At 46.2% G+C, this 26604-nt stretch overlaps 1 protein-coding gene across 2 annotated transcripts in view; it reads left to right on the forward strand.

Moving 5' to 3' along the window:
• The first annotated feature begins 748 nt into the window (after positions 1-748).
• Positions 749-26604, forward strand: part of TRAF5 (TNF receptor associated factor 5) — a 62494-nt gene continuing 36638 nt past the window's right edge. The window contains exon 1 of one of the 2 annotated variants that reach the window (XM_066595607.1): positions 749-910. The gene's annotated coding sequence lies outside the window, so the exon portion shown is untranslated. Of the gene's footprint in view, positions 911-17567; positions 17657-26604 lie in introns of those variants that run through there. The other variant, XM_066595608.1, reaches the window with a different exon arrangement.

The raw sequence follows: 26604 nt of genomic DNA on the forward strand, positions 1-26604 counted from the left end.
GGCCGTAGAAGTGGGGTCCGCTGGGCACTAGTGGTACGCATCGTACGATACATCTGCTTCCGTTAGCAGGCTGGGTCTGATTCGCAGTGCGATGTCCGCGGCGGACAGACTGCCTCTAACTTGCCCCATTTGGCGCAGATTTTGAAGTGGGTTTTAACGCATACCTCTGTGCGAAATTCAACCCCTCATTGAAAAGAGGTGAATTCCGCAGCGGAAATAGTGATAAAAACGGACATGCTGCGGAATTTATTTCCGCACCGCATGTCAATTTTTGCACGGGTTTTATGCCGATTTTTTCTAAATCTCATCCACTTTGCTGTTACTGCAAATATCGTGGAATTTGGAAATTCCGCCCCGTCTGGAACCCCTAAAAGAACCCGCAACAGTAGTGTGAACAGAGGGAGAGGTTTGTCCTGGATTCAACTGTAGCAAAACCTCAGCAGTGAGAAATGTTAGTTCCCATTCACTGACTGCAAGCAGGCATCTTCCCGCACGAGTGTTTTAGAAGCCAGTAGAAATGTATGCAGTGAGGAACAGGCAAGTGCTATGTCTTCTCTATAGACTGCACCGGGGAACTACAAGTCCCAGCAGGCTGAGATGCGGTTTACATGCACACCTAGGACAAGGTTGGGACGACCCCGAGATTTTCCTCTTCGCACTTCACCGCCTCCAGCAGTGACGTCCGGCCACAACCCCCGGCAGCCGCTTCTCCTCCCGGCAGCCGCTCCTCCTCCCGGCAGCGGCTCCTCCTGCGCCGGATGACAGCGAGAAGTAGAATGTGGCGTCTTCTCCGCTCCTCGCTGTCCGTTCACACCGGCGCGGCCGTGTAATACCGCTGCCACTGCAGGACAGCGCCACGCAGCGCCGCCCCGGGGTACAGCAGAGCCGCTCTGTGCCGCGCACCTCCGAGGTAAGACTACCGATGTATCACTTATACCCCGCAGGCTGATTACTGTGACACTTCAGAGCCGGTGGGATGTAACTGGAGCCCCGCATGTAAGGACTGCCAGGGATCCCATATACTGCTCTGTATATACAGGGTGCAGTCAGGGAGCCCCTCCAGCGCTATATGTCAGTGCTATACTGAAATAACGGGGGCTGCTATAGGAAGGCATGGATGCGCTACACGGGGGCCACGGAACATGGAACTCAATTTTGTGTTGTGACCCCTGTAAGGCCAGGCTCACACGAATGTGTCGAATTCCGCATGCGGATATCCACAGTGGAAGACTGCGATCAATTGCGGAAAGTAATTGTGTATGGATGTGGAAGATCGCGGATGCATGCAGAGTTCCATGCGGCTGTACGCATATGATCTCTGTCTCTCTCTCTCTATATATATATATATATATCTACTAGAGATGAGCGAACGTACTCGTTTCGAGTACTTACGCACCCGAGTACCGCCATTTTCGAGTACTTCAGTACTCGGGTGAAAAGATTCGGGGGGCGGGGAGAGGCGTGGCGGTGCGGGGGGTAGCAGCGGGGAACAGGGGGGAGCCCTCTCTCTCTCCCTCTCCCCCCCACTCCCCACTGCTACCCCCCGTGCCGCCACGGCGCCCCCCGAATTTTTTCGCCCGAGTACGGAAGTACTCGGAAATCGCGGTATTTGGGCGAAAAAGGGGCGTGGCCGAGCACGTTCGCTCATCTCTAATATCTACCTCTCTCGCTCTGTATCTCTCTTGTTCTCCTCTCTCTGTATCTCTATTTTCTCTCTCTCTCCTCATCTCTCCCCTCTCTCTCTCCTCATCTCTATCTTTTCTCTCTCTCTCTCGCTCTGTATCTCTCTCTTCTCTCTCTCTCACTCTGTATCTCTCTCTCTCTCCTCATCTCTATCTTTTCTCTCTCTCTCTCTCGCTCTGTATCTCTCTCTCTCTCTTCTCCTTCTCTCTCTCTCGCTCTGTATCTCTCTCTCTCTTCTCCCTCTCTCTCTCTTGCTCTGTATCTCTCTCTTCTCCCTCTCTCTCTCTCGCTCTGTATCTCTCTCTTTCTCTCCTCATCTCTCTCTTCTCCCTCTCCCTCTCTTGCTCTCCTCTCTCTGTATCTCTAGCCTCACTCTCTTCTCTCTCCTCACTCCTTCAATGGAACCCCTCCGCACTGAATCCCCAATAAAATAGAGCATGCTGCAATTTTTCTTCCACTTGCAGAATGCGCAATTTGTACCCGTGAGTATGAAAGAAAATTCAAGAATACATGCCTTTCCGCGTTTTACTGCGGATCTTCCGCGTGGATGGCGATCGTGGAATCCTCAATACAAATCCGGTTGTGTGAGACCGGCCTAAGGCCTCTTTCCCACAAGTGTATATCAGCCCGCCGTTTTCATGGCCGGCTGATATACGCTGTGTTCTGATGCATTGGATTCCAATGCATCAGATCACGTGGCCGTATTCCCACGATGTAAAAGCGGCCGGCCGGCCAATATACCGCTAGGCGTTTTTATGTCAGGCCCAAAAGATAGTCCTGGAACTATCTTTTAGGCCGAAATCCGTTGGCCGCTGCAGAGCCCATGGCAGCAGCCGCAGGTGGGAGGGAGTTTAGCAGCGTGGCTGCTAAACTCCTTCCCTCTGCTCTCCTCACCCCCTACCCCTCACCTCTGCTCTCCTCCATGCATGTTCTTTGCAATGGGAGGGGCGGGGGCAGAGCTAAGCGCCGGCCCGTACCACCTCCTCCCATTAATTGGCTATGGACAAGGGGCGGAGAAAGGCGGGAGCTTAGCTCTACAAAAGCAGAGGTGAGCCTGCACGGGGGGAGGGGAAAGGGGTGACGGCATGGTAGTCTAGGCGTATATGTGCCCGGACCCATGCATTCTGAACGGGCGCACAAACGTTTGATTTGTGTGCCCGTTCACCAATTTTATCTCTCCCAACGTAGCGTATATCGGCCAGACGTGAAAATGGCCGGCTGATATATGCTCGTGGGAAAGAGGCCTATGGCCCCCTGCACACGGGCGGAAATTCTGCAGTGGTATTTCCCGCAGAATTTCCGCCCATGCCCGCATGCATAGGATTGCATTGCAAAACGCAATTCTATGCAGACGGCCGCGATTTGTCCGCGTGAAAACACACGCGGAAAACAAATCGCGGCATGTTCTATTTCTGTTCGGGTCTCGCAGAGCGCCCGCTGGGCGGCAGCCAGCACATCACAAAGCCAAAACTGCAGGAGCAGGTGAGAGCCGCACTGGTCCCTGCAGGGGCACGGGTCGGATCCCGCTGTGAGAATTCTCGCAGGGGATCCGACCCGGCCGTCTGCAGGCGGCTTAAGAGAGAGAGGGAGTAAAACCCAACTGTAAACTTGAAGATAAGCATGTGAGATGCAGAGAGACACTTTGAGTCCCGTGGGACCGCTGCTAGGACTGAAGTAAGGAAAGTGGATTCAAAGTCGCCTCCTGCTACGACACATGCATGGAGACGTTCGACAGTCCAGTCCACGGCATTTTAGACATCGCCCGTTCCAGAGCGCAATATCGGGCTGAGTTTCACGGCCCTCTACCGCGCTCGGCCGTGTGACATTAGCCTTAGAGAGATGTGGGAAGCGGACTGAAGGTTCCTTTGACCAAAGGTTGACAACGTAGTGATCCGTTGCCAGGACAATCAGCTGAAATCTAGATGGGAACCCAGCCGTAAGTCTTTGATTTCCCTGTAGCACCACCACAGGAGAAATGAAGCATTACACAGTGCTCTTTGAAATCAATTGACTGCCCATGTATTCTATGCCTGTGTCCAGTCCTCCAGGGCAAGGGAAGCTCTTTGTAGTCATTCTACACCATGCAGTAAAGGAGGTTCCTGAATGGAGGATTACAACTATACTAACTTTATAGTCAGTTTCCTGCCCAGCTTTACACCCCAACATTTGTCAACTAGCTACCAATAAAATGTAACCTTTAATAGATGTGCCTTTAAAAACCTCCAGAGGCCAGACAAACCAAAGTAACAGTGCGTGTAAGGCCGGCTGTCCACAGGCGTTGTGAAGTCCTGCGGCAGATCTCTGCCACGCGAGCTGCCACCCGGGAGCAGGAGCCGCACACAAATCTCCGCCGGTCAGCCTAATCTAATAGATAGGCTGAGCGCGGAGAATCGGGGCAATTCGCAGCATGCTGCGAATTGCCCGCCGCGAGCGGAGAATCGCAATGATTCTCCACTCGTGGACACAGGGCCGGCGCTCTCCATAGCAACGCTATGGAAAGCTTCAGCCTGCTCCAGCCTGCGTGATTCGCCGTCGTGGACGGGGGGCCTAAGACTTTATTCACAGGAGCGTATATCAGTCCCCGTTTTCACGGCCGGCCGATATACGTTACCATCTGATGCATTGGATTCCAAGCTGTCGGAAAAGGGAGTTGGGAGGGAGTTTAGAAGTGTGACTGCTAAACTCTCTCCCCCTTTTCTCCTCCCCTCTGACCCTTGCTGGCTGTTTGCAATCGGAGGGGGCAGAGCTAGTTGCTAAGCTCCCTCCCATTGCTGGCTGCCAACAAGGGGCAGCAGAAATGCAGTCCTAAGCTCTCGCTCATGACCTGAAGGCTGCGAGTTCAATCCATGCATAGTTCAGGTAGCCGTCCCAAAGTTGACTCAGCCTTCCATCCTTCCGAGCTCGGTAAAATGAGTACCCAGCTTGGTGGGGGGGAATTAATAAATAAATTACCTGAAAGTGTTGCGGAATAAGTTGGCGCTATACAAATAACAAGATTTATTTATTTTTCTTTCAAACATTAAAAGTTTTAGGGATCTTTTCGCATAAAGTGTTAATGGTCAGTAATGCTCATTAACACTTTATCATCTTCATTTGCATGTAAATGGGCCTTCAAGAGCTGTTTGCAGAGCCCAGACTACTCACAGGACCAGCTGTGCGCACAGCTGCATTATTCTTTACGTGGGGCTCCCGGCAGAATACAATGTAATCTCCCGGATCCCGTGGAGAACACAGCATGAGATACTTTATGTTCACCTTAAAATCATCGTTCAGACGAAAAGTGCACTATGGCAGCATTTACACGCAACGATTATACCTTATTTTTGCTTCTTATGAGTGAATTTGTGAACGATAATCGTTATGTGGAAATTGGCCTTTAGTCCTGCTCTTCAAGGAGGGCCATACATTAGGTTGACAATATGGATGGTTTTAAAACCCCCGTCACCATTACGTTCCACACATTAATGCAGAGGCACAGCTAAAGGTTTGTGGTCACAAATGCAAAAGTTCAGCATGGGGGCCCTCCCACAACTTTCCTATGCATCGTTGAGTCTCTTAAGGAACCCATCGATGCAATACTAGCCGGCAGGGGTATTGCTAGAATCTCAGAAAATTAGGCAGAGACTAAATGTGGGGAGCCTCAATGCAAAATCTGTAACAGGGTCCCTCAACCATCCATGTGCTATCAATAATAGTAATGGTGCTTTTGTATATGATAGAGGGGCCATTTGGGCCTCCTAAGGCTCCAGAGCCCAGTAGCGACTCCTACCTCTGCGCCCCCTATAGATATGCCCCTGCATTAATGTATGTATGTTTTAGTGTTCAGTATGGTTTGTCTGGCTTGTGGAGATGTTTAAAGGCACATCGAATGAAGGTTACAATTTAACAGTAGCTAGTCGGTGAACTTTTAGGATTTTCCTTGGGCTTCCACTGTTTATTTCTGACCTTGTGTCCGTCGCTTTGTCAGCCTGTGATTTGTCAACTTTCCACCTTGTCTATCTTGTCTGGCATAAGGTGCTGTCCCAGGAGAAAATATTTCTGTGGTCACTAACGTGATGTCATCGATCATCTTATAATAGTGCCGGTTACCACTATGACCAATCAGACAGGAAAAAATTTTATGTAGTCACTGAGTTGATTTTTATCTGTCATCTGTCTACCCTGCAGTACTTCTATACCTGGAAATATCGGGTGACTCCTTATTTCCTGCACATCAGCCATGACATTTTCCCTGAGTTTATCTGATGTACACTAAATAGCCCTTTTATTTGAGACACTGGCCCTTTCGTGGTTGGAGTTCCCCGGTGTGTGGAAATTAGACACGTGATCCCGGAGTGTAGCATAAAATCAAGTGAGCAAGTGGATCAGTTTCAATGTGAATCCACACTGAAAGGGAAACATCCAGCGATCTGAGCAATTTCCCACAAGGCCTGGTCATCGATGCTAGACTAGCCGGGGTCAGGATTTCATTGTCAACCTTGTGGGCTTTTTTTTACTGTGACAGTGTGGAGAGTTTACCAAGAATGGTGTGATCAAGGAAAGCATCCATCGAAAGGGGATCCTGGAGATGTAAACAACTTGACGATGAAAGGGGTCAGAGGAGGATGTTAAGAATCATTCTGATGAACAGGCAGTGCGTAGTCAAGCAAATTACTGCTGAATACATCTGTAACTAAAGTGTATGAACGCAAAACCCATTGTTCCTTAGCATGGATGGGCTGTAGCAGCAGATGACCAGTTCTAGCACCTAGGGGAACAGAAAGACAAGACTCTAGTGGGTAAAAGAAATTAAAAACTGGATTACTGAGCAGTAGAAGAAGATCACCTGGTCAGATAAATCCAGATTTCTGTTGCGCCGTGCTGATGGAAGGGTCAGAATTTGATCCAAGCAGTATGAATCGATGACCCCTTCCTGCCAGGTGTCTGCAGTACATGCTGGTGGAGTAATGGTGTGGGAGATGGTTTCTTGGCATACCCTGGGTTTTCTAATACCTGAGAATGGATGCCATGATGAATTGCTGCAGTCCTAAAGCCAAAGGAGGATCAGCACACTACTAAATGGGGGTCTCTAATAAAGTAGTCATTCAGTGTATATGGCTTGCTTAACCAAAGAAACTTAAAGGGGTTGTCCCGCGCCGAAACGGGTTTTTTTTTTTTCAATAGCCCCCCCGTTCGGCGCGAGACAAACCCGATGCAGGGGTTAAAAAAGAAAACCGGATAGTGCTTACCTGAATCCCCGCGCTCCGGTGACTTCTTACTTACCTGGTGAAGATGGCCGCCGGGATCTTCACCCTCGGTGGACCGCAGGTCTTCTGTGCGGTCCATTGCCGATTCCAGCCTCCTGATTGGCTGGAATCGGCACACGTGACGGGGCGGAGCTACGAGGAGCAGCTCTCTGGCACGAGCGGCCCCATTCAGAAGGGAGAAGACCGGACTGCGCAAGCGCGTCTAATCGGGCGATTAGACGCTGAAAATTAGACGGCACCATGGAGACGAGGACGCTAGCAACAGAACAGGTAAGTGAATAACTTCTGTATGGCTCATAATTAATGCACAATGTATATTACAAAGTGCATTAATATGGCCATACAGAAGTGTATACCCCAACTTTGTTTCGCGGGACAACCCCTTTAAGGGTTTTGTCCATGTTAATTTTTTTAAATTTCTGCTCCTCATGACTAAAAGTAATAACATCATATATTTCCTGATCCCCGCAGCTCCAGCACCAACATCCTCCTGTCTCTTCTATGACACTTTGCTTACAGGCTGCAGCAGCCCATGCATAAGTACATCACTGGCTGCTGCAGCCAATCACAGACCTCAGCGTTTACTTATTTTGTGGTCCTCATAGGTGGTGACAGGTTGCCTTTAACTTGTGAACCTTCAAACTGAAGCTTCCCAGAGATAGATGTGATAAAAGAACAAATATAGAGGTTTTCCCTTCTATGAAGTGGTTTGGGATTTGTTGTTTCCATGAATGACGTCTGTCACATACTGCAGAGCTCATTCACATGAGCATCACTCACTACGTAGCATCTACCCAAATTTTTCTTTTTTCTGGACAACTTGCCCATAAATAATGGACAAACAAAATGTTTTAGAAAACTACAATGAATGATAAAGATTATAAGTGATACCGTGTTTCCCCGGTAATAAGCCCTACCGTACCCTGATTTAAAATATAAGTGCTCCCCCGAAAATAAGCCCTCGCTATACTTCATGTAAAAAACAAAAAACAATACTCAGCTAGCAGCTGGCGATTTGGGTTTCTCGCGCTGGTTTCCGTCGCTGCTGCAGAGCAGTTCTTCCTGGTAACGGGACTTAAATATCTCGCCTCCAGCAAGCTAATGCTCTGATTGGTTAATCGAGCGCTGCGCCAGCCAATGAAAGCTGGCGCTCGATTTAACAGTCACAATCATTCAATGATGTCGTTCAATAAATGGCTGTGATTGGTTAATCGAGTGCCAGCTCTCATTGGCTGACGTGGCATTAGCTTGCTGGAGGCGGGGTATTCAAGCCCTGCTACCAGGAAGAACTGCTCTGTCTGCGTGCCAGAGGACACAGAAGCCTGCAGAAGCAACAGAGACCATCGCGAGGGACCAGAACTCCAGCTGCTAGGCGAGTATTATAAGACACCAACTCCCTCCCCTCCCCCAAAAATAAGACACTGTGCCTTTTTTGAGGCAAAAATTAATATAAGACAGTGTCTTATTTTGGGGGAAACACGGTACATGTGTATGGGTATTACCAGCATTAAATGTAAGATGATGATTAATAACTTTACAATCATCTACTCAATTACCACTGGCCTCAAAAACAAAAATATATATTTTTTTGCGGACGCTGGAAAAAATTGCCCCATTTTTACAGACTGTCCAGGAATCTCTGGACTGTTGGCAACTCTGCTAATTACTGATCTGCTTTCTGTAAGCCGAAGTGCTATTTCCATCCCTTCCTGTTTGTCCCTTCCAGGAGACGTGCCTGGGCTCATTTCTTAGAAACGGTGATCAGCTGATTGTAAATGACGGTCTCTTCTTGTTTTATATCTATATACAGTAGTGAAGAGACGATCATAGGAAGAGCAGTCAGAGAGGAGAGCGTCAGACAGAGAGTGCCTCATAGACAGAGCTACATAGTGACCCTATAGTGTAGACTGCCCTCATGAGCATTGTCAGAGATGGCCCATCCACACCGGAACTTTCACGTATGCGAGAAACATACTTAAAAAACGTGTAAAAACACAAGTATTGTAAGGATACGTTTACATGTTTAGTATTGTCTGTGCGTGATAACTTTTGATTCGTTTTCATCCATTTTTGTTTATGACAAACATACACGTTTTTCGCCGTAAACTCTTTTGTTCTAATAAAGTTTCCTAGTTCAACTTAAAAAATGTATACTTTAGGGCTTACACCTTCCCCATGGAATAGAATGGCAATTAAATGCCTAATTAGGGCCAGATGCCTTTTTTTTCCTTCCATTGTATGCAGGGTAACTCCCTCCCCCTCCAATTTTCAAATTGCTGTGGAAGTCTATGGCAGCCTTCTGCGTAACACGGACAAAGATAAAGCAGGAGCTATCTTTTCACGAATTAAGATTTTGCGCAGAAAAAACACATTCGTCTGAACGAACCTATTGGAATAAAAGGCATTGCTTTGTCGCGTTATACGGAAGAGATTTTCACGTGCGCAAACGCCTCCGCAAATACATTCGTCTGACTCCACCCTCAAGCAGATGGAAAAGTACAGCCATCCATTTCCATTAACTGCCATGTTATAAAAAAAAGTGGACGTCGCCATACGTTTTTTGTGGGATAGAAAAGCACGGCTGACCGTGTAACAGCGTGGATGGACCCTGGGAGAGTCGCCCTATAAACGGAACCAGCTATGGAGTGCCCCTATAAAACCCAGCCGCCCAAAAGTTCTCATAAGGGCGGTCTCACATGAGCGCGTTTGCGTTGCTCCGTTTTACACGGAATAGAACCAATTGTTTCCAAGTGTTTTACACAGAGAAGCGCGACACGTTCGATTTTGGTGCGCATTTGTGGGTGCGTCCTGCGCCAATGTCAATGTCCCCCTTTTATTAGAGACACTGGCCCTTTCGTGATTGGCACAGAAAATATAGTAAACAATGCCAATACGCATCTGATAGCCCGACCTTCACGGCGCAAAAAGTCGCACAATTGCAGGCGTTTCTGCGCTTATGAGACCGCCTTAAGGAGGACCCCGACGCTGTTTACTGTACTTTTGGTGCTGCAGGGGACCGTTAACATTGGCGTAGGACACACCCACATTTAAAAGGCTGTGCAGCCTAATTAGTCTCCACTGTTATCGATTTCGCTGCAGTTATTGCACATTTCCGCAGGGATCAGGTATGCATTTGTGCACCCCCCCCCCCCCTTTGTAGACTCCTATGGTGCCTTTGGTGCGCAAATGCACAACAAAATAGAGCATGTCACATTTTTCTTTTTGCGCGCTCAAAAGCGAAATTAAGACTTCATCCACTGAAAACAATGGGTTCTATTCTCTACACAATGCGTGTACAAATACGTGCGCAAATATGCTCATGTGAGACCGCCCTCAACGGTCTGCGAGTTTGCTGTGTTTTTCCGCACATTAAAACATTGCAAGTATAACGCGACCAAGCGACGCCTTTGATTTCAATGTCTTCGTTTAGACGAACGTGTTTCTTCTGCGCAAAATATTTGTGTGAGAAAATATAGGAACTGCTCTATCTTTCTCGGATGTATCTATATAAAGCTGAAAGCCCTCACTGACTCACTGACTGACTGACTCACTCACTCACTCACTCACTCACTCACTCACTCACTCGCCAAAAGTTCTCCAACTTCCCGATATCATAGAAACATGAATTTTGGCACGAGCATAGATTATCTCCAAAATAGGAAAAGTAATTGGGTCCCAACTCGATTATTCAATTTTAGCGCAAAAGAATTGGCGTCGAAATTTTACGTACATAATCTAAATCTGTCACTTCCCAATGCCTTAGGAACTTAAAATTTGGCACAAGCATTGATTATGACATAAATAGGAAAAGCTAATGGGTCCCAACTCGATTATTCAATTCTATGCGCAAAAGAATTGGCGTCAAAAGTTTACGTGCGGAATGTAATTTTTTCACTTTCCGGTGTCATAGAAACGGGAAATTTGGCACGAGCATTGATTATGTCATAAATAGGAAAAGCTAATGGGTCCCAACTCGATTGTTCAATTCTATGCGCAAAAGAATTGGCATCGAAATTTTACGTGCGGAATGTAATTTTTTCACTTTCCGGTGTCATAGAAACGTAAAATTTGGCACGAGCATTGATTATGTCATAAATAGGAAAAGCTAATGGGTCCCAACTCCATTATTCAATTCTAGCGCAAAAGAATTGGTGTCGAAATTTTACGTACGGAATGTAATTTTTTCACTTTCCGGTGTCATAGAAACAGGAAATTTGGCACGAGCATTGATTATGTCATAAATAGGAAAAGCTAATGGGTCCCAACTCGATTATTCAATTCTATGCGCAAAAGAATTAGCGTCCAAATTTTACGTGCGGAATGTAATTTTCTCACTTTCCGGTGTCATAGAAACGTAAAATTTGGCACAAGCATTGATTATGTCATAAATAGGAAAATCTTATGGGTCCCAACTCGATTATTCAATTCTATGCGCAAAAGAATTAGCGTCCAAATTTTACGTGCGGAATGTAATTTTCTCACTTTCCGGTGTCATAGAAACGTAAAATTTGGCACAAGCATTGATTATGTCATATATAGGAAAAGTTAATGGGTCCCAACTCCATTATTCAATTCTAGCGCAAAAGAATTGGTGTCGAAATTTTACGTACGGAATGTAATTTTTTTACTTTCCGGTGTCATAGAAACGGGAAATTTGGCACGAGCATTGATTATGTCATAAATAGGAAAAGCTAATGGGTCCCAACTCAATTATTCAATTCTATGCGCAAAAGAGTTAGCGTCCAAATTTTACGTACGGAATGTAATTTCTTCCCTTTCCGGTGTCATAGAAACAGGAAATTTGGCACGAGCATTGATTATGTCATAAATAGGAAAAGCTAATGGGTCCAAACTCGATTATTCAATTCTAGCGCAAAAGAATTGGCGTCGAAATTTTACGTACGGAATGTAATTTTTTCACTTTCCGGTGTCATAGAAACGGGAAATTTGGCACGAGCATTGATTATGTTATACATAAGAAAAGCTAATGGGTCCCAACTCGATTATTAAATTCTAGCGCAAAAGAATTGGCGTCGAAATTTTACGTGCGGAATGTAATTTTTTCACTTTCCGGTGTCATAGAAACAGGAAATTTGGCACGAGCATTGATTATGTCATAAATAGGAAAAGCTAATGGGTCCCAACTCCATTATTCAATTCTATGGGCAAAAGAATTAGCGTCCAAATTTTACGTACGGAATGTAATTTTTTCACTTTCCGGTGTCATAGAAACGTGAAATTTTTCACAAGCATTGATTATGTCATAAATAGGAAAAGCTAATGGGTCCCAACTCGATTATTCAATTCTAAGCGCAAAAGAATTAGTGTCAAAATTTTACGTATGTAATCTAATTCTCTAACTTCCTGATGTCATTTTATATAAAGGAAACGTCGCATGGTTGCCTCCCTGTAGTATTTCCTGGGTAACGCAGAGAACTATGCAAAATGGTGAACATATCTTTTTCCTCAGTATCTCTAAAGTAACCACGACTTCATAAGATTTTCCGTGTGAACACCAGATAAACACCAGTACCAAATTAACTCGGGCGAAGCCGGGTATATCAGCTAGTCTTTTATACGAGGCGTGAAAAGACAGGTCATGGCCTATCTTTGTCCGTTACGCAGAAAGCTGCCATAGACTGTAATAGCAGTTAAAAAAAGGGAGGTGGAGGGAGTTACCCTGCGTACAACGCAGGGAAAAGAGGACAGCTCGCCCTAATTAGGCATTTAATTGCGCTTCTGAGCATTTCTTCCAGTCGTTTTTGCAACCGGTTCAGCGTTTTGTGCTTTACCTGCAGCGCACGGTATGAATGGCTTTAAAAACTCTACTTACGCTCGTGAGTGAAGCGTGTTAAAAATTCATAAATGTGTAAATATGTTCCCTATAGGCGGACATATTTACGCATATATTCATGTAAATAAACGCTAAATGGGCTATTTCAGGCCATAAATATAGGTGAAAATAGAACATGCTTTTTTTTTTTAAGCGAACAATCGGTTTGTGAAAAAAATGCACATCTGAATGCACCAATGCAGATCAGTGTTGTTGTATGCGGTGCAAAATACGGAAGTAACGAATACAGAAAGTACGCCCATGGAAATAGGCCCTCGGTCAGTGTTTCCAGTTTAGTGATTTCAGTGCCTTCTGAGTAATCCGGTCTTTGGATTTTCCATGTGACTACCCTGACTCGAGATGCTTTACCTTGCCTTGTTCCTGGTCTGTATTCTGATTTAATTAAAGTTATTGTCATTTACTGCGGTTTCCTGCCTGTCTCTGCTAGCGTCCACCAAAGGCATCACAATCTCATTAGAGAAAACACAATTTATAGCATAAAACACCAGCCATGTGCTCGTAAATGAGTGTCCCGATAAATGACAGCTGCCCAAAAAGTACAGTGAAATAGAGCCAACCAGAGAGTACCCTATATACCCAACCAGAGAGTACCCTATATACCCAACCAGAGAGTACCCTATAAACCCAACCAGAGAGTACCCTATAAACCCAACCAGAGAGTACCCTATAAACGCAACCAGAGAGTACCCTATAAACTCAACCAGAGAGTACCCTATAAACCCAACCAGAGAGTACCCTATAAACCCAACCAGAGAGTACCCTATAAACTCAACCAGAGAGTACCCTATAAACCCAACCAGAGAGTACCCTATAAACCCAACCAGAGAGTACCCTATAAACCCAACCAGAGAGTACCCTATAAACCCAACCAGAGAGTACCCTATAAACTCAACCAGAGAGTACCCTATAAACTCAACCAGAGAGTACCCTATAAACCCAACCAGAGAGTACGCTATATACCCCCAACCAGAGAGTACCCTATATACACCCAACCAGAGAGTACCCTATAAACCCAACCAGAGAGTACGCTATATACCCCAACCAGAGAGTACCCTACATACACCCAACCAGAGAGTACCCTATATACACCCAACCAGAGAGTACCCTATATACACCCAACCAGAGAGTACCCTATATACACCCAACCAGAGAGTACCCTATATACTCAACCAGAGAGTACCCTATAAACCATGTCATAATAGTGCCATATAGAAAATTTCCCTACAACACAGTGTAATCAGAGATTGCCTTTATAAGCAATGTCAGTTAGAGAGTATGCCTATAAACAGAACCAGCTATGCAATGCCCCTATAAAACATAGCTGCCCAAAAATTTACCATAAATAGAGCCAACCACAATCCCCTTAGATACAGTGTCAGATAGAAAAGACTCTACTACATGGAGAAATGTTGAATTCAATGCCAGTCAAATTAGTGTCCCTATAAAAGACAGATGCCCAAAAGTGCCCTGAAATAGAGTCAACCAAAGAGTACCCCATAAAACAATGCAGATATTGTATGCACCCTTTCCCCACAGGAGTTTGTCTGATCAACAGGTTCCATTAGTTTCTGCAAAGGTGCTCTTGATTCTTGCTCAATTCCTGTTTTTTGACCTATGCCTGTTCACCCAGCTTTTCTAACTTCTCCTATCCTGACCATGGCTTTTTCCTTCACTATGTTTTGCCTAATTGCTGTCTGCCCTGACCCTCTCTGCTTGTCTTTCCCTTTTGAATGAACTCCACCTGTCCTGATTTTGGCTTGTGATATCAACTTAATCTCTGTCTGTCCCTCCAGTACCACACTATGGTGCATCTGACCTTCTGTGCCAGCTCCCACTGCACCAAATGGTGCATCTGACCTTCTGTGCCAGCTCCCACTGCACCAAATGGTGCATCTGACCTTCTGTGCCAGCTCCCACTGCACCAAATTACTCTTGGGCTAACAGCCTAGGGGCCTTTGCCGATCAGATCAGTCTGACCAGATCTCTCAAAAAGAGGTTAAAGGCTAAAAAGCAAGGAACTCCTAGGTGCTAACATCAGAAATAGCCAAGAAGAAACCAAATCAGTGGGTGGATCACACTGGGTCCACATCTAATGCATGGCATACATAATGCTATCCAAATATTGCCCCCAGAAAATAATGCAGCCGGTAGTTTCAGTTGCTAGAGACGGGTTGCACGTTACAAAGACAGGTAAGCATGTATTTGATGGGCGCCTTGCTACACTTATCAGGAGAGCTTTAAACTAGAACAATATGGGAAGAAAAGTCAAAGGCCAGACAAAAATATACAGCTAATTAATACATTTGAGAACCTTGGTATTAGAAGTGGGAAGAAAGAACAAAAAATTCTGAAGAAATGTAAAGGAGCAAGAAACACCGATCACAAACTAAAATGTTTCTACAGAAATGCACAGAGCATGGGAAACAAACAAGGAAAATTGAAGCTCCTAACACAGGAAGAGAAATATGATGTCATAGGCATCACGGAAACTTGGGGAGATGATACACATGATTGGAATAGAAGGCTTGAAAGATACAACTTTTTTTTTAATAAGAAACAGGCCTAATAAAAGGGGAGGAGGTATTGCGTTGTATGTTAGGAAAGCATTCATCTCCACAGAGATTGAAGCTTCAGAGCATGGCAGTTCTATGGAGATGGTTTGGGTAAGAATACAAGGTGGGAACAACAAAAAAGGACACCATTGTAGGCATTTACTATAGGCCGCCTGGACAAGCAGAAGATATGGATGAACTCTTTCTACATCAGATGGCCAAGCTTTCAAGAAACACAACATAGTGATCGTGGGAGATTTTAACTATCCAGACATTTGTTGGGAATCTCTCTCAGGTAAAAGTAATGGATCCAACACATTCTTATCCACGCTTGCTGACAACTTCATCTTCCAAAAGGTAGAAGAGAAAACAAGGGGACCTGATATCTTGGACTGAATTCTTACCAACAGGAAGAAAATGGTTGAGGAAGTAAGGGTGGCTGGGTCCTTAGGAGGCAGTGATCATGCGATCCTTGAATTTTGGATAAAAAGAGGAAGTAGACCTGAGAAGACTCAGACCTCAAGGTTGGATTTCAGAATGGCAGATTTTAATGGACTCAAAAATGGACAGGAAGAATCCAATGGCTGCATGTTCTTAAGGGCCGAAATGTCCAAGAAGGTTGGGAAATATTGTTGACACAATTGTTGACAATCCCTAAAAGAAGGAAGAATGGGAAGCATTTAAGGAGACCAGGATGGATGAACACAGAACTTGCACACGTTAAAAACTCTGAAAAACTTGTTTATTAAATGGAAAGAGGGGGAATATCTAAAGAAGAATATAATGCAGTCTGCAGAAACTGTAGAGCAAGTGTCAGAAAAGCTAAAGCTAATGATAAACTGAGGCTTGCCACAGAGGCTTAAAGCAATAAAAAAGGATTTGGGGGTATGCCAAAAGCAAAAGAAAAGTCAAAGATGCTATTGGATGCTTACAGGATGAAAATGGTGAATTGGCTAAAAATGCTGCTGAGAAGGCCAAACTTTTGAATTCCTATTTTGTAGATATAGTATAAGTTGACTTTAGTAAAGCATTTGACAAAGTATCTCAAACCATCCTTATTGAAACACTGACCAAAGCGATGTGGAATAAATTGGCGGTATACAAATAAAGATTATTATTATTATTATTATTATTATTAAATATAGAATTGACAAAGCAACTGTTAGGTGGATTCACAACTGGCTGAGTGATCGTACTCAAAGAGTGGTCATAAATGGCTGCACATCCAAGTGGAAGAATGTATCAAGTGGGGTACCACAAGGCTCTGTCCTAGGCTCCGCCAATCAGGAGGCTTGAATCGGCACATGTGACAGGGGCGGAGCTACGCGATGACGCGTACAAGGGGGCGGAGCCAAAACGCAGCTGCTGCCGAGCCGAAGGGAGAAGACCCATCTGCGCAAGCGCGTCTAAAAAAGCAAGAAGACACCGAAATTAGACGGAGCCATGGAGACGGGGACGCCAGCAACGGAGCAGGTAAGTGAATAACTTCTGTATGGCTCATATTTAATGCACGATCTATATTACAAAGTGCATTAATATGGCCATACAGAAGTACTTAACCCCACTTGCTTTCGCGAGACAACCCCTTTAAGAGCTGTCTACAAATATCTGAAGAGCTGTCACAGGCAAAGGGATCAGCCCTATTCTCATTTGCACAAGGAAAGACTAGAAGCAATCGGATGAAACTGAAAGGGAGGAGACACAGATTAGATATTAGAAAAAACTTTCTGACAGTGAGGGTGATCAATGAGTGGAACAGGTTGCCACGGGAAGTGGTGAGTTCTTCAGTGGAAGTGTTCAAACAAAGGCTGGACAGACATCTGTCTGGGATGATTTAGTGAATCCTGCACTGAGCAGGGGGTCGGACCCGATGACCCTGGAGGTCCCTTCCAACTCTACCACTCTATGATTCTATGAGTTAAAATAACTCACTTGTGCTTCCTCCATACACACCTTGCAGGAAATGACATACGAGTAGCAAGCAAGCAGCTGCTCATGGGTCATGTTCTCTCCCTACGCTCTAGTTTAAATATCAGTGTGTGTGACATTTTTAGATTTTGCCTTGTATACTATACTATGTGCTCTGATACAATTTACTTTTAATGCAGATGGTTGAATTGGATTTTTGAGTTGTTTCCTCGCTGAATACAATTACAGTATATTAATTTGTATTGGACGGGTTTGTTCTTTTATCTCTACATGGATTGCTTTCTCTAATGAGATTGTGATCTCATTTTGGTGGACGTCAGCAGAGATAGGCAGAAAACCACAATAGATGATAACTTCAATTGAGTCCAAATACAGACCAGGAACAAGGCAAGGTAAAGCAGCTTGAGTTTACATGTGTGTGTGTAATGTAGTCATTCATGTAATACTGAGATCGCACAAGGTTTATCGCTAATTAAGTTTGAGAGTTTTATTCTGTGTTTTCAGTTGTAATACTTTTCTTTTGACTTCTTTATACAATTTTTACTGTTGCGGTGGTCATGGGGAACAATACAATGACTAATGGCGGTAATACTATAGTTACAAAATGTTTCTCTCGATAAGGATAATCCCTCATTAGAACATGTAGTACTGGTACCTGTGGTTTTTTGTATAAAATGTCTCATTTTCTTAAGTACTGTATATGCTCGAGTATAAGTCTAGTTTTTTAGCACATTTTTTTTTGCGCTGAAAAAGCCCCCCTCGGTTTATACTCGAGTCAGGGAAGGCTTAAAAAAACCTCCATACTCACCTCCCAGCTGGCGGCGGTGCAGCAGGCTGGTGTGTCTCCGGCGGGGGTACGGCAGGCTGCTTGAATTCTCTCCGCTGTCAGCCCCCGCCATCAGCGCTGTGTAAGTAAGAGCTGTGATTGGATCGAGCATCAGACAATCACAGCCGTTGCTCTATCATTCACAGCCAATCAAGCTGCTTTAGAATTCTCCCCATTGAGTTATCTTGTTGAAACGTCGTTATGCGGCGGATTACATTCCATTGGAAGATCTGCCTTTGTAGAATTTGATGTTTGATCCCCTGTTTATTCTGTGAAAACCTTAATAAAAATTGGATTTGAAAAAAAAAAGAATTCTCCCCATTGTCATCTCCCTGTTCGGCTTTCAAATCCCCTGCCGTCAGTGCTGTGTAAGTAAGCACTGTGATTCTATTGAGCGCCAGCGCTTACTTACACAACACTGACAGAGCCAAGCAGAGAAGACGGCGGGGGATGACAGCGAGGAGAATTCAAGCAGCCTGTCACACAGACACAGACGCCGGCTGGAGGTTTTTTTTATTTTACCTAGTATATACTTGAGTATAGCTAGGCTTATACTCGAGTCTATAAGTTTTCACAGTTTTTTCTGGTGAAACATATTGTCTTGGCTTATACTCCGGTCGGCTAATACTTTAGTATATACGGTAAGTATAGAAATAGCTCCTTCTTTCTAGTTTCCCTTTTACAACAAGAGATTCTCACAAGGTTTGTCCTGTTCTCATCTTGTCCATTCATGAGGAACATTCTCCTTATTCTTCTGGGGTTGTAGGCTAAACAGGTTGTCCAGGCTTAGAAAAATATGGCAGTTTTTTTCCAAACACAGCTCCACCCTTGTCCATAGGGTTGTCTGTGGTATTGCAGCTCGGCTCCATTGAAATGACTGGGAGATGAGCTGCAGTATCCAACACAACTTATGGACAAGTCAAGTGCTGTGTTTGGAAGAAAGCAGCTATTTTTTTCTAAGCTTGGACTACCCCTTTAATATTCCGTATGTTCCCAAAACAGACGTCTAGTAGTGGGAGAGATTTTAAGGTTCCCTCCTGTTAAAAAGGTTTGGAAGTACTAGTGTAGATTTAAAAAAAATGTTAATAGTGCCCCCTTCTGGTGGGGATTCTTATTACCACATCCTTCCACCCCAGAACAGAAAAGTCTATTGTTGTTACTAGACGTGAGCTGTAATACTAAACGCATCCCTTGGACATATGTGCCGCTTTTTGGGGATAAAAAAACTAACGTTTTTTTCTAATTGAGTATCTAAAGCTACAAGAGAAGCTTTCTATTCTGACTCACAGAAGGGGTCTTGATCTGTAGACCTTTGTCTATTACTTCCATGGGCCTTAATGATTTAGGTAGAAGTTGAATAATGACATTTAGAGTGATTTAACATCTGCACGGGGGATTTGGCTTTTCTGCTGCATTCAGGGAGTAGGAAAGGGGAATCCCCATGGGCAAACGCATCCGTCTCTGGACAGAACCGAACAGCACCGGATGGACCCCACTGATGATAATGGGTTCTGCCCCATTGTACTCAACTTGGCAGCTTTTAGACAGAAGAAAGAGTGCTGCATGCACTTTTTTTTCTGGTAATTTTAGCTGCATTTGTGATGGAACCTCCGAACAGAGGTTTGGCACAGGTGTAAAACTACCCTTAGATACTAGACACAGTCCAAGATATTGCACCTGAAATAGTGCAAATAGTGGGTGGAATAGGAATGTGTTTTTGCAGTGGTGCAGTAGTGCTTTGGCTCTCTGGAGCACCAGTACTCTGGTAGCTGAGATTTGGATAAGAAATAGTTACCACGAAGATGGTGGGTGTTATAAAGAGGAGGTCAGAAGTATGCCTATTTTAGGGCAGGAGATGAGACAGCAATTGTAGGGTTTAAGGCTGGGTTCACACAGGGCGGATTTACCGCGGAAATCCCACACGGAATTTCGCCGCAGCAAATCCGCCTGCGGCCGCTAATCTCGGGATTGGCCAGCCATGTGGACGAGATTTCTCAGAAAATGGTAGCTAATGCAACAAAAAAATGAAACATTTGTCTGCTTAATATTTATACTTTTGCACCAGAGGCAGCTTAAAAGGTAGAACATACCGCTGATCAGTCCACAGTGTTGTGGAATACGCTGCCACCTGTCAGTGCAGTCGAATGTACACACTGCCTGTCGCCGGTCAGGCTCACACTGAGCTGAAACGCGTCCTCCATGTGTCTGATTTTATGAAGCACATTTTTCAATAAAGAGAAGGTTTTATTCACTGAAGTCCGAGTTCCCATTTATCTGGATATTTGCTAGGAATCAGACCACCTGATCAAGTAGCTTTTGGACGTGAGTATTTGCCTCTCCCTATCAAGGCAAAATATGCAGTGAAGCACATGTGGATGAAGCAAGGTGAGACAACTTGTTTGTGTGAAAAACACCTGTCGCCGGTCAGCCTTAAAGGGGTTGTCTTGAGGAAGCAGTGAAATTTTTTTTTTGCCCAGTCCCCCTTATTAAGCATACATTACTAAGCCCCCCTGTAAATGACTTTTCTAGCTGGTTTGTACTTACAGTTCCAGCGTTTCAACAACTTAGAAAAAGTTTCCCCAAGATGGCCGCCGGCTCTTTTCCCGTCGCTTGCTGTAGCCCGACGTGCGCGCTCCCGAGACGCTACCAGCTGTGTCTCCCTGACAACCAGACGCCCCGCAGCCGCCGACCGGACCCACCGCGGCCGTCGACCACGGCACACGCTCTTGGGCCACAGTCACCCACTGCCAGGCAGCAGGTAACCGGCGCTAGGCCCTGGCTCCCCCGCGCTAGGCCCTGGCTCCCCCGCGCTAGGCCCCGGCTCCCCCGCGCTAGGCCCCGGCTCCCCAGCGCTAGGCCCCGGCACCCCCGCGCTAGGCCCCGGCACCCCCGCGCTAGGCCCCGGCTCCCCAGCGCTAGGCCCCGGCTCCCCAGCGCTAGGCCCCGGCTCCCCAGCGCTAGGCCCCGGCTCCCCAGCGCTAGGCCCCGGCTCCCCAGCGCTAGGCCCCGGGGCCCAGCGGTAGGCTCCGGGGGCCACAGCAGAAGGCCCCGGGGCTCAGCGGTAGGCTCCGGGGCCACAGCCGTAGGCCACGGAGCCCAGCGGTAGGCTCCGGGGCCCAGCGGTAGGCCCCGGGGCCCAGCGGTAGGCTCCAGGGCCACAGTGGTAGGCCCCGGGGCCCAGCGGTAGGCTCCGGGGACCAGCGGTAGGCTCCGGGGCCACAGCGGTAGGCCCCCGGGGCCCAGCGGTAGGCTCCGGGGCCACAGCGGTAGGCTCCGGGGCCACAGCGGTAGGCTCCGGGGCCACAGCGGCAGTCCGTCACTCGGCACCTCCGTCAGTCCGTCACCCATCACTTACCTGGGCGGCTCGGCTGGGCGGCTCTGCTGGGCGGCTCAAGTTTCTGCACCTTCCTCTAAGAGAGGATGGTAGCAGAATGGCCGCTCCAGCGCGCTCCCGAGAAGTTACAGCTCGTCTGCGCATGCGCAGAAGAGCTGTAGCGGCGAGCACACTGAAGCGGCTCGTGCTCAGAGCAGAAGACCGGACTGCGCAAGCGCGTCTAAAAAAGCAAGCCGCCAGCGAAATTAGACGGAACCATGGAGAAGAGGACGCTAGCAACGGAGCAGGTAAGTGAATAACTTCTGTATGGCTCATATTTAATGCACGATGTATATTACAAAGTGCATTAATATGGCCATACAGAAGTGTATAACCCCACTTGATTTCGCGAGACAACCCCTTTAAGTCCAATGTAAACGCTGCCGCTTGACAGTCTACAGTCTAGTGTAAATGCTGCCATTGGACAGTCAAATTTACTACTTCTAGCAAATAAATTAAATGTGCAGTTGCACTTAGACCATGGCTGGATATTACACCAGCTAAACTAAGCCTGATTAATCTTATGTGATTTTAAGGCTGCCTGTCCAAGAGTGTTTTTGAATTACGTTCACCGCCGGCAATGTAATGCACGCTCTCCATAGCGTTGCTATAGAAAGCGCAGCCCCCCTGTCCACGAGCGGAGAATCATAGCGATTCTCTGTTCACGGACGGAAATTCGCAGCATGCTGCGAATTGCTGCGATTCTCCAGGGTCAGCCTATCTGTCAGACAGGCTGACCGCAGAGATCCGGAGGCTCCTGCTCCCGCGACGAAGATCCGCCGCGGGATACCGCAATGCCCGTGGGCAGGCAGCCTTAAGATATATCTATGAAATAAAAGTGATTCTTTTAAGAAGCTGAACTTATTGGATATTTTGCATGTGGATTTATGGCTGCAAGTCCGTGCATCTGGGAATCATCCAATGCCTTTTTGCGAAGAAATCTATGTATATCTAGATATAACATTAAATTCATATAAGATTTACCAGGTTTAATTTAGCTGTTGTATTGTCCAACCATGGTTTATGTGTATATATTTGTGTGTGTATATATATATATATATATATATATATATATATATATATATATATATATATGAATAAAACTGAATCACTTGATCCAGTGCTGTCGTCACGTGATTTAGCTCGTACAGTCTAGTAGTTGAAATGCTGCAAATGATATACGGTAGCATTTAAAAATATAATAAAACAAATAGGTTTAGGAACTAAAGACAACCAAGTGATTTTCTTTAAGCCTGAAGCCGTGTAAATTCTACAATAGTATTTCACAAGGTCTGAACACAATTCAGGTCCTTTGGTTAGAAAGTTGAATCAGATTTCCAGTAACAGAAGGTTCTGAGCGGCACCAAAAAGGCTAGATAATTCTACAGGGACCTTTCATTTTGGAAGTCAGTGCTGACCTGAAATCATAAACGTGTGATCTTCTCACATGTATGTAAGACACATCAGAAGATGATTTGAGTGGATTTCCCCTCTAAACTTTTAATTATGAGAATCACCCACATTTTCATGAAAATAAATGGAAGGGCTTTTTCAGTGGGTCATTCATTTCCAGATCAGTGAAGGGGGTTAGTATTCATAAACATTCTCACTTTAAATTTCTGATGTTTTAGAAGTCATAGGGTTCCCTGTCTCGCTTTATTCTGCTTCCTTCTAGGCTTGCATCCATCTAGAGTTCTACTTTATTACTATTGGTCCCAATAACCCAGTGATGGCGAACCTTTTAGAGACCGAGTGCCCAAACTACAACCCAAAACCTACTTATTTATCTCAAAGTGCCAACATGTCAGGGGGCGGGGCTTATCACGACCTATGATTTTACCCCCATCGTTATAAAAAGGACAGGGCTGTTTCAAAATAGACAGTGTGCAGATTTTGACTGTTTTTTGGATGCAAAAATACTGCAGAATGTCCCCAGCGGAAATTTCTGTGGAAAATTCTGCAGCATTTCCGCATCTAACAAGCAGTCAAAATCTGCACGCTGTCTATTTTAAAACAGCCCTGCCATCCCCCAGTGGCCCCCAGCGTAATAGTGACACCCCGCAGCAGCCCCCAGTAGTAATAGTGACATCCCACAGTGGCCCCCAGTAATAGTGACACCCCACAGCGGCCGCCAGTAATAGTTACATCCCACAGCGGCCCTGTAATAGTTACACCCCACAGCGGCCCCCAGTAATAGTGACACCCCACAGCGGCCCCCAGGAATAGTGACAGCCCACAGTGACCTGCAGAAATAGTGACATCCCACAGCGGCCCCCAGTGTAATAGTGACACTCCACAGTGGCCCCCAGTAATAGTGACATCCCATAGCGGCCCCCAGTTATAGTGACATCCCACAGTGGCCCCCAGTAATAGTGACATCCCATAGCGGCCCCCAGTAATAGTGACATCCCACAGCGGCCCCCAGTAATAGTGACATCCCACAGCGGCTCCCAGTAATAGTGACATGCCACAGCGGCCTCCAGTAATAGTGACATCCCATAGCGGCCCCCAGTAATAGTGACATCCCACAGCGGCCCCCACTAATAGTGACATCCCACAGCCGCCCCCAGTAGTAGTGACACCCCACAGCGGCCCGCAGTAGTAGTGACACCCCACAGCAGCCCCCAGTAATAGTGACATCCCACAGCGGCCTCCAGTAATAGTGACATGCCACAGCGGCCTCCAGTAATAGTGACATCCCATAGCGGCCCCCAGTAATAGTGACATCCCATAGCGGCCCCCAATAATAGTGACATCCCACAGCGGCCCCAAGTAATAGTGACATCCCATAGCGGCCCCCAGTAATAGTGACATCCCATAGCGGCCCCCAATAATAGTGACATCCCACAGCGGCCCCCAGTAATAGTGACATCCCACAGTGGCCCCCACTAATAGTGACATCCCACAGCCGCCCCCAGTAGTAGTGACACCCCACAGCGGCCCGCAGTAGTAGTGACACCCCACAGCAGCCCCCAGTAATAGTGACATCTCACAGCGGCCCCCAGTAATAGTGACATCCCACAGCGGCCCCCAGTAATAGTGACATCCCACATAGCCCCCCAGTAATAGTGACATCCCACAGCCGCCCGCAGTAATAGTGACACCCCACAGCGGCCCCCAGTAGTAGTGACACCCCACAGCAGCCCCCAGTAATAGTGACATCCCACAGCGGCCCCCCGTAATAGTGACATCCCACAGAGCCCCCCAGTAATAGTGACATCCCACAGCCGCCCGCAGTAATAGTGACACCCCACAGCGGCCTCCCTCCCCTCACTCACTCAGTTGTGGTCCTCCTGCGCCTCAGCCTCTGCCGCCGCAGCTCCCAGGGTCGGCGCTGTCCTCTGTCCCGGCGGCATATTAACTTCTTCCACACCACTTCCACCTGATTGGTTGTTTGGGTTGGCTAATTCACAATTCCAGCAACCTGATTGGTTGTTTGGGTTGACTGATCCACGAAACAACCAATCAGGTCGCTGGAATTGCTGAATAGGGCAGAAGTGGTGTGGAAAACGTTAATATGCGTTGGGGCGAGGAGACTCCTGGCTGCACACTGATGTCACACTAGCAGCGCTGCTGAGTGAATGCCGGCAGGGGAGCCGCTGCCCCTGCCGACATTCACAAGTGGTAAGTGGCCGATGGTGACGCGTGCCAGTAGCAAAAAGGCTCTGTGTGCCGCCTCTGGCAAGCATGCCATAGGTTCGCCACCACAGCAATAACCCCTTCTTTCTCTTATCTGGATATTTCTTGCTCTCTCCATGTACTCTTCTCCTCTTTTCTATGCCATACCATGGTCCCATTTCTTTATGTCTGTTAATCTCTATGCAGTCCTGTTGTTTCTTAGTTAAAGGAGTTCTCTCATAGGTATACCCCATTCATAGGACAGCTCATCTCAGGCATGGAGTGTCTAAACCCAGCTAATCAGATTTTATCACCAAGCCACAGCTGGCCATACATTTTGCAGCATTTGCTTTAGAGAAAGTATATTATTGCATACCACCAATCAGATAAATGACCAGCCATATAATGTATGGACGGGTTAAGTCCACCAAGGCGGGAGCTGCACTTACAGTTCAAGCCACAAAAGGGAGTTTGAGATTAGGGACCCCCTCCATGACACCCATATGCTCTAACAATCTGATTTCTGTTACTAATGTGAATGAATATCCATGAAATCTTGTTAAAGTATTCCTCAACTTTTAGCATTGGTGAGAGCCAGTGAGTGGAGAATCCCAGTTGCTAAAAAGAAGAGACCTAGGACATTCAACTGAGCACTGCACCAGCTCATCATGTACGTACCTAACAACAGTTAAACCCCCCAAATCAGGACATGTAAGCCCCACCACAGGAATGGCCATCAACATCCCCACTTTTGGGGTAAATGTTCTTAATTCCTACCCTTCATGGTTGAGTTGGACTGTTGGAATGCATTCTATTATGGCTATAGCACTGCACACTTTAGTGAAACTGATATTCTCAACAGACACAAAACATTGAGGGTAAGGGTGTCCCAGCTCATAGTCCTTGACTGATACAATGACAAGTTAGATTATGGGTAAGGTTGAAAGTCACTCAAAGTCTGTGACAAGGTATGCAAGGCCTTTTTCACCTTCTTTGATTTGAGATCAGCCCTAATTAAGCCTTAAGCAGAACATCAAAGTAATCTGAGGCTAAGGAGTGGCCAGGTTTAACTCCACCCTAGATGGTCCCAGGTTGCCGTATACAATCAAATACCAATGTCTGCTGGAGTGCTGAATTCGAGTTTATTAGGACACAGTCAGTAAAGGCCCAGTATATAAAACTGGGCTAAGGTCTGGTGCAACGCGTTTCGGAGCGTAGATAAGCTCCCTTCTCAAGCACAAGTCTAAATAGGTGGTACAAACATAATGGTGGGAAAAAAGGGAAGGAAGGGGAAGGGGGGAGGCGGGAACGAGGAGGGAGGGATAAAAAGAAAAGCTATAATATGCATATCAACGATAAGATCACCATAAATAAAATAGATTATATGTCATCACCAAAGAGATTATATATATGTATACACATGTATGCGTGTATATGCAAATAAAGACTCTTGGTAAAAAATAAGCCATAACATCATATAAATATATATCACATAGGGCGGAATAGTATATTATAAAAATAGT

Source organism: Eleutherodactylus coqui, chromosome 3, assembly GCF_035609145.1.
Source record: "Eleutherodactylus coqui strain aEleCoq1 chromosome 3, aEleCoq1.hap1, whole genome shotgun sequence".
Classification (NCBI taxonomy): domain Eukaryota; kingdom Metazoa; phylum Chordata; class Amphibia; order Anura; family Eleutherodactylidae; genus Eleutherodactylus; species Eleutherodactylus coqui.